General features: G+C 29.4%; 1 protein-coding gene across 3 annotated transcripts in view; it reads right to left on the reverse strand.

Annotated features, from left to right (window-relative positions):
- Positions 1-13,465, reverse strand: part of LOC129948901 (protocadherin-like wing polarity protein stan) — a 218,737-nt gene that overhangs the window by 141,869 nt on the left and 63,403 nt on the right. For all 3 annotated transcript variants that reach the window (XR_008781974.1, XM_056060049.1, XM_056060050.1), the window contains exon 2: positions 4,804-4,827. The gene's annotated coding sequence lies outside the window, so the exon portion shown is untranslated. The remainder of the gene's footprint in view (positions 1-4,803; positions 4,828-13,465) is intronic.

Genomic DNA, 13,465 nt, shown 5'->3' on the forward strand with positions numbered 1-13,465 from the left:
CTTGTCATTTTAATTTAAATATCGACGACGTAAATTTTTAATGAAGAACTTACGATATTTTGTGAAGGTGATGAGAGGATTGTGTTCCTTTTCAAGGAGATTTCATTATTAATTTATGCATTTATGCTTTTTATAAGGAAGGGTTTAGGTATTTGGAAGAGAAGTTTTGTAAATAATTACCACTTTAAAAACGATGATTACTTTTCGTAATTATAATTATGTAACAAGTAAATGAACTGTTTGCATTAAATAACACGTAATTGTAAATGTAAAAATAAACATTTAAATTACTTGTATTTGTAATATAGAAAATAAATGTTTGAATTGCTTATTACTGAGATCTGAGTGGAATGCTCATACGCATACGCTAGGACATGTTAGGACCTTCACTAGTTAGAAGAATTTTTAAAAGTGTAACAATATTAAGAAAAATATGTTCAAAAATGTAAATAGTTTTTAATTTTTCAAAAAATAGGGTGTTCGTTTTTTTTTTGTCTGAAATAGTTAAAGTAGTTTTTTTTCGTTAGAAACATTTTTAGTATGCGATTATTTTTTATACTTATAAATGCAAGTTTTTAAATTGAATTTCGTAAACAAATTTGGAACTGTTTTTGAGAGTTTTGATTTTTGTAATAAAAATACAATAAAACATTTTGTATAATATATAAGGGTCTTCTAGAGCATTATTAAGATATATTTTTACTTGCAACACAATCATGATTACGATGGTAGGGAAATCAAAAAAGTGGGCCCACTGATTCCGTTCGTTGGTATGTCTATCTGTCCTGGCCCCTACATCTCAAAGCATTTGGTGGATTGACTTCATATTTGAAAATAAGTTTTAAGGCGATTCGCGTTAAGCGCTTTTTTCATTTTCTTTTTCAATGTTGACATTTCTCTACGTTTCAAGGTCCCTACAGTAGAAGTAAAAGATTTTTAGAAAGATGTCTGTCCGTACGTTTGCGACGTTTTTTCTTCGTCCAAAGCTAAAGAACTAGTAGAGATATCGACTTCATATAAATGTCTGTATTCAGATAATAATGCAGAAAGGACTCTTAAGAAATTTTGGTCAACCCCTTAATATCTTACGAACCAATTACGCTAGAGACTTGAATTAAATTTAATATTATATATTGTAGCGCGATAACAAACAAATATATATTTGGAAAAAAATCCAAGTAACGGTTTTTTATAAATGAAAAAAAAAAAAAACTGAAAAAAGTATTTGTCACCTCGAAAATTTTACGATCAAAAAATGATTTTACCTGTTAAACAATTTTGTGCAGCGAAAAATAAAGTTTTCCACATCTGGTAAAATCTTGAGAAAAATCAATTTAACAGTTTTTTTACAAAAAAACTAACAACCTAAACAAAATTTAACAAAAGTTGGTTAAAATTGATTTTCGACTCAAATATCTTCTTAAAACTTTGATAATATTGACTTTAAATTAAATACATGTTTTAAAAAATATTGTTTTCGACATTCGATACAATTTTGTGAAAAACACGAAGGTTTTTAACAAAAAAAATTAATAAAAAATCGTAAAAATGTATTTTTGACTCAATTAACTTTTCAAAAATTTAAAATATTAGCTTTAAACTTTTTTCATCTCACAGATTGTTCTCGAAACTCGCTAGTTTTTTAATGAAAATCCAACAGTCAGTTTTTTCATATAAAAATAAAATATAAACAAATAGTACGTAAATTTGGTAAGCATTGATGTTCGGTTCTCGATGTCTCGAGATCAATAGAAGATATTGACACCAAATAAATTTCATTTGTTTATAAAAGAAATTGGGTTTCGACTAAAAATCTCGTTAAAAAAATTGATTTTGAAATCAAATTATTTCATGATAAGCAAAATATTCTTGGCAATTTTTAAGAAAAATTCAACTGATAATTTTTTTTTTACAAAACACGAAAACCTATAAAGCTTTTATGCAAGACAAATCGAAAGACGGGATATGAAGTTATCTGTGTGGGTCGCATTCCAGTCTCTTTTTTAATTTGTTAATTTGCCCTTCACTTTTTTCTTAAATTGTCTTATTTTAATATAAAACAAATATTCCTGTACCGCTCGTAAAGTGTAGTCCCCATAAAAAAATCAATTTAAATTTTTCTCAAGAACTAACCTGCACTGCCTCAACATTATTTGAAGATCAAAAATATCATTGTTTTTGTTTTTGATTTTTAAACAAATATTTAAACTCGATAACTTTAAAATGGGTAATTTTCAGATAAAAATAAAACAAAAATTAAGGTGTTTTTGAGATGGCGTTTAGATTATTGAAAATAAACTTTTTTTGAAGGTACATTTTAAAATTGTAAAATACAGGAAACATTTTTAAACAGTCTCTTTGGATAAATAAACATTTAAAGACAAAGTCGTACATTTTATTTCTTTTAAAGAAAGCAAGTTACGAAAAAATTTTGGAAAAATCGGAAGTTTTTGAGAAAATTCGAATTACGGGTTTTGACTAGAAAAAATGTATGAGATTGCTGATATTTCTGGTCCTAAAACATAATTGAAAAAAAAAACCGCTAAGATGCGACCCATACTGATAACTTCCCATCCCGTCTGTCGATTTGTCTTGCTTAAAAGTTTGTCTATATGTACTCGTATCATTTTAAACCAAATTTGCGTACTTTTTTTTGTAGATTTTATTTTTATGAAAAAACGGACTGTTGGATTTTTATATACAACACAAATTACTTAATATCCAAAACAATTTTTTCTGTGAAATAAAATAAGTTTTAAGCCAATATTTTTAATTTTTGAAAAGCTATTTGGGTCGAAAGTAAATTTTCACCAAGTTTTAGTATTGTTTTTTTTTTTAGAGTTTTATTTTTTGTAAGAAAACTATAATTTCGATTTTTTTCAAAATTGTATCAAATGTTGAAAACAATATTTCTTATAAGATAAAATTACTTAGAAGCTATTTGCTCAAATTTTTGAAAAGATATTTGAGTCGAAAATCAATTTTTACCAACTTTTGTTTTTTTTTTTTTTCCGGTTTTTAATTTTTTAAAAAAAAAACTGTCAATTCGAATTTTTTCAAAATTTTACTGAATGTTGACAACAATATTTTTTGAAAGATAAAAGTAAATTAAAGCCAATATCTCAAAGTTTTGAAATGATATATGAGTCGAAAATCAATTTTTACCAATTTTTATTAATTTTAGGTTTTTATTTTTTATAAAAAACTGTCAATTCAATTTTTCTCAACATTTTTCAAAATGTTGAAAACACTATTTCTTATAAGATAAAATAAGTTTAAAGCTTAAATTTCAAGTTTTTGAAAAGATATTTGAATCGATATTCAATATTTACCAACTTTGAGTAATGTTTTTTTTTAGATTTTTATTTTTTATAAAAAATACTATCAATTCGATTTTTTTCAAAATTTTATCAGATGTCAAAAACATTATTCTTCGTTGCACAAAATTATTGGAGATGAAATCATATTTAAGTCGTAAAATTTTCGAGGTGACAATTTTTGTTCCAGTTTTTTTGATTTATAAAAAAAGTGTTAAATGGATTTTTTTCGAACAATTTACTTCTTTGATATCACTTTACAATATATTGTATGAAATTTAATTCAAGTCTCTGGCGTTTTTGGTTCGTAAAATATTTAGAGTTAACCAAAATGTTTACCTTTCTTTTAAACTGCTATGGTGAAAAACCAACCACTCAATTTTCTTGAGAGCCCTCTCTGCATCTTTCTGCCATATTATCTGTATAACAAAATTTATTTGAAGTCGATATCTCTTCTGGTTCTTGAGATATGGACGACGAAAAAACGTCGCGAACGTACGGACGTACGAACGTACGTACACACGCACGCACAGACATCTTTCTGAAAATCTCTAGGGACCTTGAAACGTCGAGAAATGTCAACATTTTCAATTTTACAAATCGGACCCATTAAGTGTTCCCAAGTGTTTTCAAGAACTAATCAACCGAATTTAATTATTGATTCCTGAACTGCGACAAAACTATTTGAAGATCAAAAATATCATTGTTTTTATTTTTGGTTTTTAAACAAATATTTAACTTTTTTTCTAAACTCGATAACTTTAAAATGGGTCATCATTTTTTTAAGTTTTCTTTAAAAAATTAAAATATATGACGTTTTTTACTAATCTCTGAAAAACTTCATACCACAAATATTTTAAACCTTAATTGGAAATGTTAATCTAAAAAGAAATCACTTAAACGTTTTTTTAAATAAATATAAGAAAAAAAGTAAGGTGTTTTTGAGATACCGTTTATATTATTTAAAATAACATTTTTTTGAGGGTACATTTTAAAATCCTAAAATACAGGAAATGTATTTAAAAAGGTTCGTACCACAAAGTGAATTTCATGCATTTTATTTCTTTTGAAGGAAATCAAATTAAGAGAAAATTTCTGAAAAATCGGTCGTTTTTGAGAAAAATTGAATTTCGGGTTTTGACTTACAAAATTGTATGATACTGCTGATATTTCTGGTCCTAAAACTAAATTGAAAGGAGAAAGATCTATTTCTTTTCAAGAAAAAAATTACACAATTCAAAACCACGTCAGTCAATGTAATTTATATGTTTTGTGCAAACTTGGAATGGATGTTATTTGGCATTTGGATGATATTCGAATTAAAAAAATAAAACAACTTTTAGTTTGATAGCTAGTTTCTGCTTACGGATATCCTTTTTCGCATATGTGATTGTTTTTTTTGTCATATGTACAAATTTATTTAAAACCACAATATAGGCAAAATTTAGCAATGAAGCAACCCATTTTATTACAGAAAAAAACTTACCAAGTAAGATGAAGATTTCAAGTTCTGAAATTAAAAACAGAAAAACTTCTTTAAAATGGAAAGTACAATAAAATACTTAAATATAAAAATAATATAATAATAATAATTATTATTTTATGCAACATTTTATGACTAAATTGTTGCACTGTTTTGATACAATTCCTTGATAAAATTTAAAACAATAAGTTTTAAAGTTTTAAACAATAAATACAAGTGTTTTGCAATTGATTGAAATAATTGATGTTTCTCATAAATAAAGGATTAAATAGATGCAAAAAGGTACTATTAAATAATGATTTCAACTTTATGACCAATATCACTCCATAAATTCTTAAATATTCAGAAAATGTTAAGTCTTGGGCATCGTGTTCCCTTTTATAACATCAATTTTTTGATTAACTCCATTAATGTCTTCGAACATGCCTCATGAGTCCCAACAAAGTAACATGTTGCATGATTTCTCTCATTCACATTAACATTACTTAAGTGCCTTCATAAAAACAGTATTCTTACAATACATTAATCAGAGCGTTATCCTCCAACTAATTATCTTCTCTCCTAAATTCCGTACTTAACACTATTATCCTTCTCCTTTTCCATAGAAATTAAGTATATAATAAACCTCCAGTGTTTGACAGATGTCAAACTTGCCATTATGTGAACCTGCTCCAGTTTTATTTTTTCTCTGATTCGTAACAAATGGCTAATTATTTTGACATCAGGTTTTCATTGTCCTCTTTGTTTTCCACTTACGAGTATGTTTCAAAAATACATTAACAACACATCATACAAAAACACAAACATCCCATTCATACGTCGTCGAGTACACAAAAACAAAAATTAAATCGCAGTAATGGTTTTAGGGATTTAGGGATTCAGAGATTCGGTATTCACAGTTGTACCTCTGTTACACAAATCCATCATATCTCGGCAACAGAAAATAATAAAATTACACTCACTCAGACTTTCCAGGTCTCTTTTGAATGATGCGATGGTATACGAGCTTTACGTTTAGTAACGATCTGATTTCAGTGTCCTGTTCAGGATGGATGTCCTATCCATGTCCATTTCCATTTCCATTTATTGTATCTATAGCAACATCAAACATACACTTCTGTGTCTATGTATATTTAACTAAGTACATTAGCAGATTATGTTGCTATAGGTACTACGTTTCATTCAACATGAAAAGGTAAAGGTGGTAACGTAATATCGTTTTTAGGGTAACATCAGATTGAATTAGAGTGTTTTTGACAGTAAATTTATGTTCTCTTTAAGGTAAAAAAATTCAGGCTTTTATTTTATGGGTGATGTTGATGAAATTCTAGGGATATTCATTTCATCAGAAAGGTGAGTTTTAGAGGAAATTGACAAAGAGCAAAAGGTAATCGAAATGCAATTGACCGTTGGCATTAATTATATTGATTACAGTTAACGCGAAATTTATAGTACACAAATGAAACATAAAATGAGTTTTTGGGTCCTTAAACCATTTCAGTTTTCTTTCAAGGTAAAAGTTTTTAGAGTGTCTACAAGCTTAGACTTCCATAAAGCTTATTAATAGAAGTTGAAGGTTAGAAGATTAGAAATTTATTCCTGATTTAAGCTATAATGCAGGTGTAAGATTTGAGAAGGACACATTCCCAACAACATAAAATTTCAAAAACCTATAATCCCGAATACTCAAAATCCTTAAGACACAAATTTTTAGCACATAATTTTTTGATACTTTTCCCAACTGGAATAATGGATTTTGCAAAATTAATTAAATTTTTTTTTAAGAAAATATATTCCGATAAATTTTTCAGTAAGAAACGTTGCCAAAACAGATTGTGTAAAAGTTCTATTTCCATAAGACTTGTTTAACGAAGCTACGTCTCCATATAGAGCTTCCATAAAAATCGACTTAAGGTGTAAGAATTTATTGTTTTTGGTGATTTTTTGTCAGGGAACTTGCAAATTTTATTGAAGAGTCAGTTTCCTTGCAAAAGGAAACTTTTATTAAGAAGTTATACCGAAGAGATTATTCGAAACTGCAATGTGTTTTAAATTTAGTGAGATAATTGGTTTAATAATATTTTTGTGAATAAAACTACAATAGAATTTCCATAGCCAAATGCTTGAATTAGAAGCTCTTAATCCGGTTTAGTTTTATCGAAGTTATTTTTTAAATACGTTCTGAGAACAACTTATATTAAAGCATATAAGAAACGCAGTAGTACTCGTAAGCAAAGGATTTATTTCAATGATATTTTTAATACGTTTCTGTAAAGCTTCGAATAACAAGTTCTTAGACATACTTGTTTTAAAATAAGAGGGTTCATTTTGACATTAAGAAAAACAAGTATTTTTGAAGAAAAATCAATTAATGTTTATTTTCCTGTAAAGCATAAATGTTTTTAACAATAAAATGGAAAGTTCGTTTTAAAAAACGTTCTTAACACCACGTCATCTTCGGTGCCAAACGCACGTATTAAACATTCTTTATGCAAGCTTGATTGATAAAGCCAATTTGCTTGCTGCACAGTTTGCGGTTAATTCGATGCAACCCGAGAGTGCCATGGGTCCCAATGTTCTTGAGAACATAAACGATTGTTGTCCTGTTGTTCTAAAGAGGTTTGCTTCAACGCTGACATCGTTGCATAGAAAGTAAGATTATTGCACTTAATATTTCAAAAACATTTAATAAAGTACCAGATACCACTATCCATGTGTGTCAATTGCATCCAGGAAACTAATCAAGTTTCAGCACTCGGAATAATCACATATTCGATATTGCCAAAAGCGCTGCTAGGTACTTAGGATGTTCTGTCGAATTGGCTTATTGCATTCCATCCTTAACCAATTGATCCGTAACACTCGCCCTTATCAGTTTAACTTCAAACTTAATTTCATCCTACTGTTTAATATAGATTCATTTTTAAATCGCACATCAAGAATGTGAAATGCTCTCACCAACTCTGTTTATTCCTCCCATTTGGATGTTCAGAAATTTAAGACCAAAATGCACCGGTATGTCCTCTTAAATCTTTCCTTATTTTCCTAAAGCTCACACTGTGTTTAAATACAAACATATAAGGGTACTGATAACCCCTTGAGTGTCTGTAAATTGAAACAAATATGAAAGCCAAATGGCCACAAGGACTACGGGTGCAGTAATATATCCTTTTTTACTATAACTTTCCATGACTGAACTATTCACACATTTGCTTATATAAGACCTTAATAACTTTTTTCTCTTAGATCTTGAGTGTAGAGCATAGGCATAGATCTTATATTTCACGTAGTCTTAAAATGTAAAATCACAAGATATCGGTGGCCAATGCTGTTACCCTCCTTGTGATAAAAGATCCAATGAGTAAAAAGATACGACGTTACTGGTGATCTACCGGCTTAGGTACTAATAGAAACTAAACTTTAAAAGCTTTACGATTGAAATTTTTAAGCAAAATTCGGTTTAATGTAGTTTCTTAAAAGGGAATGTACAAACCTCTGTTTGTACAATCTTTATGAAACTCAAATGCATTTGATAGAGTTTGGCACGAAGCTCTCTTATCAAAATGTGTGCATTTAGTATTGATGAATCTGTTCTTAGTTAGGTTAGAAAATAACTTTTGGACTGTTGAATTTAAGTAGTATTGGACGGGTTCAAATCTGATATCCACAAAATAAACGCTGGTGTGCCTCAGGGCTCCGTTTAAACTCCGACAGTCTTTTTTATAAATGATCTTTTGTCTAAAATTTCTAACCCACTTAATTGTTTCGTTGATTACAGTACCTTGAGTTTTTCATGTTAGTCTTAAGATATTCTTGCTCATTAAATTCTGATTTTGATAAAGTTATCAATTGAATAGAAATTGTGTAGAATAGAAAATCGTGTAGAGTTTAATGCTTCGAAAACTTAATAATGTCTCGCAAAGCGTAGCCACTACACATGAGTGGTTCTTGCATCAAGGGGACCGAACACGTTTCAGTTCAGGGTATAAGCATCACAAAACACTTGCTGTGGAGTGATAGCATATTTTACATTGCCAAAAATGCTTCTAAGTGTTTAGGTTTTCTCCAATGATATAAGAAGTTCTTTACCTTTTCTAAATTGGCTAAAATTTGCAAAGCTTTTATTTGTCCTCCAATAACGTACGTGAATCTTCTGGATAGAATTGAAAAAAGAGCTCTAAAAATCATAGGAGATCGTTCTCTTACCCATCGTTGCTTTATCGATGTTTTTATAAACAATGAAATAGCCAGTTGCATTCCTCCCCTTAAACAATTCAACCGTAAACCCCGTGTTTTACCCTTCGGATGTACTCTCAAGTACAGAGATTTTTCCTTAGCCGCACAACGCGAATGTGAAATGTTTTACCAGGCTCAATATTTCATTATCATTACAATGTGCAGACATTCAAAACTAATGTGCATCGGTTTCTTCTTTTTAATCCTACCCTTCTTTTTTAATTGCTCGCTTTGTGTCTTATCATTATAAGGGTATTCATAACCCCTTTAGCGCGCGCACAATATATACAAAAAAATAATACGGGCTACATCCAGCAATACTCTTAGGTGTTTGGAAGTGATACAGATGGCATACAGTTTTGATACTTCACATCACTAACTTCTCTCAACAGCTGGTTCACAATTGTCAATATTGTACCAGAAAAGATTATTCAATAAAACTCAAAAACCATTATGTTTTACGAACTATCACTGCCAGATGTCAGCCATTTTTGTAGTGCTTCATTAAAGCTTGCACAATTCCTTGTTTATTGATGGTGTAGTTTTTAATTGTCAAATGTCAAAAGATGACAGTTTTTTGAAGTGACAGCTGTCAAAAAAACGAAAACCATTACGATACAACTTGCTAGGAACAAACATTAAAAGAGTTTCTTCTATGAGTGCGGTACTTATGTATATTCAAAAATGTATTTATTAATTTACAAGTTGCATTTCAATAAAATATAAATTCGGCAAACGAAAAGCACTCAATCAAAACCACCCTATTCTAAAACAAATATTCTATAAAAATAAAAAAGTATATAAATCAGTGAATTTAATTCAATTAACTCGCATCTCTTATATTGCCCACATACGAATTAAAAACAAATCTATTCAATCTCCATATCATAATGCAAACTTTTTATTTGAATTAAATTTGTGTAAATTTTGACTTAGCGTTGTCCTCTGTCACCCAAATGACACATAGCTCTACAAAAACAATATACTTCAAAATTTATTTGATGATTTTGCTTTTCGTTTTTTAAATGCAGGAACATTGTTTTCGAATTGAAAAATGTTGATAAAATCCAAAGGACAACAAATTGAAAAAGTGCGCACTTCAATTCAAATAAAACACAAGTAAAACACAAAAAATAAACAGAAAGCAAGGCTACAACAATAAAATCAAAACAAAAACCCGCAGAGCACAGTCAATGGTGAAAATGGAAAATGGAAAAACAATACCCTGTTCTTGTGCACATACTAGATGGGGCGGCCTGGCAATGCAAAGCATAGTGTTCCTCGAAAAAAAAGGAAGAAAATATTGTACATTCGTGAAAATTCAGCCAAGTGTATCCACTCGACATAAATGGATTTTGTCCGCTATCGAATCGACAAACGTGCGTTTACCCAAAGCAAATACGAGAATACAAAAAGGAAAACCGGAAAATTCTTTTTTATTCTTTTTGTGTAAAATGAAAATCCAGCAAAAATAAAACAAATAAAATGATATATCACCCGGAATTCCCTATTCCTATCTTTTTTTAGTTCATTTTTCGGATATTATTTGCTCTAGAGGGGAAGTATTGGTTTTGTGCAGACAAAATGTATGTTAATCAGGGTTTGAATTATTATTAAACTTCAAAAATTGTATCTTTTGAGCTTTCATACTTGAAGGAATCTAAAAGTCATTTGTTATTTGAAAAGAAATCAGTATAATTTTTTACTTTTTTATCCGTTTTTCTGAATTAGATGGGGTTCCACATGGTTCTATACTGGGTCCTCTACTTTTTGTTTACAAGAATTGGATCTCTTACCAATTAAATCGAATCAAAAGTAATCCCGTGAAAAATCCTTCATTTTAAAAACCAGCAATAACATACGACATTTTTGTTGTAGATTTTAACTTCCATGTGACTTATATTTTTTAGCTATCTATACGATTGCAAGGCTTTGGTGTATAAATGGCAAGCTCAAAGCGTGTGTTTGTGCCTTTCGCTTCACTCAAACGCTTTGAATTTTATGTTTTATTTATTCTGATTTTTGTTTTCTTTTTTCTGTTGGTTCTAAATTGGATTTCAATATTTTTGGTAAGGTTTTTGCTTTTATAAAAACACAAACCCAAAAATAGCATCTAGTATTTTGGCCGCTGTATGCGTCTATTGAATTGCCTTGCCTATAGCTAGACGAATAGAGTTCTAATAACTTATTGCCTTTGGCTTTGTGGCAGAGTTACTGTTATTTATTCATATCGTAGAGAGATTGGCCTGAGGGCTTATTTATATTAGAAAATCTCAAAACGTTGTGGTTTATACGAATTTTTGTTTTTTTTTGTTTTTTAACTTTTTTTCTTGCTTTATTTGAATTCTTTTTCAAAGTGTAAAAGACATGGACTATAAGGCTATATGTGGTGTACCCGGAAGCTTTTCTAAACAAATGTATGCAAATATCATCTCATATGTATCTATGTACATATGTATACGATATTGAAACAGAAATCGTTTTAGAAAACTATATGAAGATACAAATGATATTATATTTGCTATGTTATGTTGTATGTCATTCACAAAGTCTGTCACTTGGTCAATGTTTTATACACTTTGACTTTTGAGTTTTAAAAGTGAATTTCGTTTGGTGGATAAAATTTTAGTTTTAGTTTTTTTAAGTTGAAAACCAATCCAAACCACACATTTGATTACTTTTTCACAATCATAGTTTTAAGTGGAAAATAAAAATTTGATAAAATTTCAAAGGAAAAATGAAATGTGTTTTCTGCTTTATATAATTGGAAATATATGAATGTTCGATATTTATGAATTCCTGAAATTTTCCAGGACAAGATGATATTTTTTGGCTAGATAGTGATAAATTTAATGGAATCTGTTAATTGACTGTTCCAATTTTTTTGACTGAATGACGCACTTATAAAACAAAGCGAAACAGTAAAAAAAAAAAAACAGAAAACTGACGCATATTTGAGACAAAATCACTGACTTAACAAACATTTAAATAAAGTTCACTAAAGTGGCACTCTGATCGTGTGTTCCTATCTTTAGTTGCAAAGTTCCAAAAATCTTTAAAAAAAATATCATAGCGCCTAAAACAATTTTTTTAAAATTTGGTTGGTTTTGCGATTTGGGCAATACTACCAAGAATGTACCCGCTCAAACTTTTTTTGGTTTTATGACAGCGAAAAGAAAGAAGCGTTGGGTCTTTTTTCCCAGTAACGCCAACAAATATTAAAAATGTCTATCTCTTAAAAACTTTTTCAAGAAAATGCCCCTAAAATGTATTTTATATTGGTCAAATCAAAATGCCAGATCTCCCAAAAACTTGGAACGTCAAGAAAACAATTCTTAAAACGCAAAGAAACTTTGCATACACCCAACTTCAAACCTACCCGAAATCCTATAGCCTAAGCAAAGGGGTTGCATTCATACCTCACTTACGGTTGCCACTTGAAAAAAAAGTTTCTCGAGGCACTATGGCTACATATTTTTAAAATTAAGTCAATTCTTTAATTTTCAAACCTCAAATTATAAACCAAATTATTTAAATGTCCGAAACATTACTCGTTTAAACCATATCTGACTTTTCCGCAAAATTCGAACAGTTTCCGTCTTACTGTTTTTTTGAAAACCTTGAAATCTTCCACTCCATTACTTTATCTTCAGGATAACCCTGAACCCAGTTAGAAAAACAATCAATTGAATGTGATATTGAAATTTCGAAACCCGACAACACACTTTTGGGAGTTATTATGGATTTTTTAAGTAATTATTACGGAGATTAAATCCAAATAGCTAGTAACAGTTGATTTAAAAGTTCAAAACCCAAATTTAAAGCGTTCAGTCTTACTTTAATTTTATTAAAAGTGATATGTTTCGATTTTGAGATCCTTACGGCTTTGCTTCCAAAATAAATACACTGCCGGCCAAAAGATAAGGTTCGCAGCTTTTACAAGGGAAACAGCTTTTTCTCCAGAATAAAGTTTTGCAAAAAGCTTTTTTCTTTTGTATTTTGAAATTATGTCTCATTATCGATCTATTTACAAGAAAGAGACAAATAAAAATATGACCTAACGGTAAATTGCAAGCACACTATGAAATGCAATTAAAAAAAGGGGATTTCCCATCCGTCAATAAAATAGGTTCATCTGCTTAAAAGTTAGTCCTGGTTAAGAATTTGTAAATATCAGTGCGTGAAATTTTTAAAAATTAAATTAAATTATTCAAAATACAATTTTAAAACAAAATGGGACGAGCACATTGCCTTAGTTTGGAAGAAAAAACTAAAATCAAACTTTACGCAGAACAAAGTTTAAGTGCGCGTTTAATTGCATACAAAGATCCCAAAATGTTGAGAGCAATTTTTTGAAAAATAAAGAAAACTATGGAAAGAATATGAAAGGACGCCCAAAAGTTTCTTCAGGAGATTGATTGCTCGGCTG

This window comes from Eupeodes corollae, chromosome 3 (genome assembly GCF_945859685.1).
Source record: "Eupeodes corollae chromosome 3, idEupCoro1.1, whole genome shotgun sequence".
NCBI lineage: Eukaryota > Metazoa > Arthropoda > Insecta > Diptera > Syrphidae > Eupeodes > Eupeodes corollae.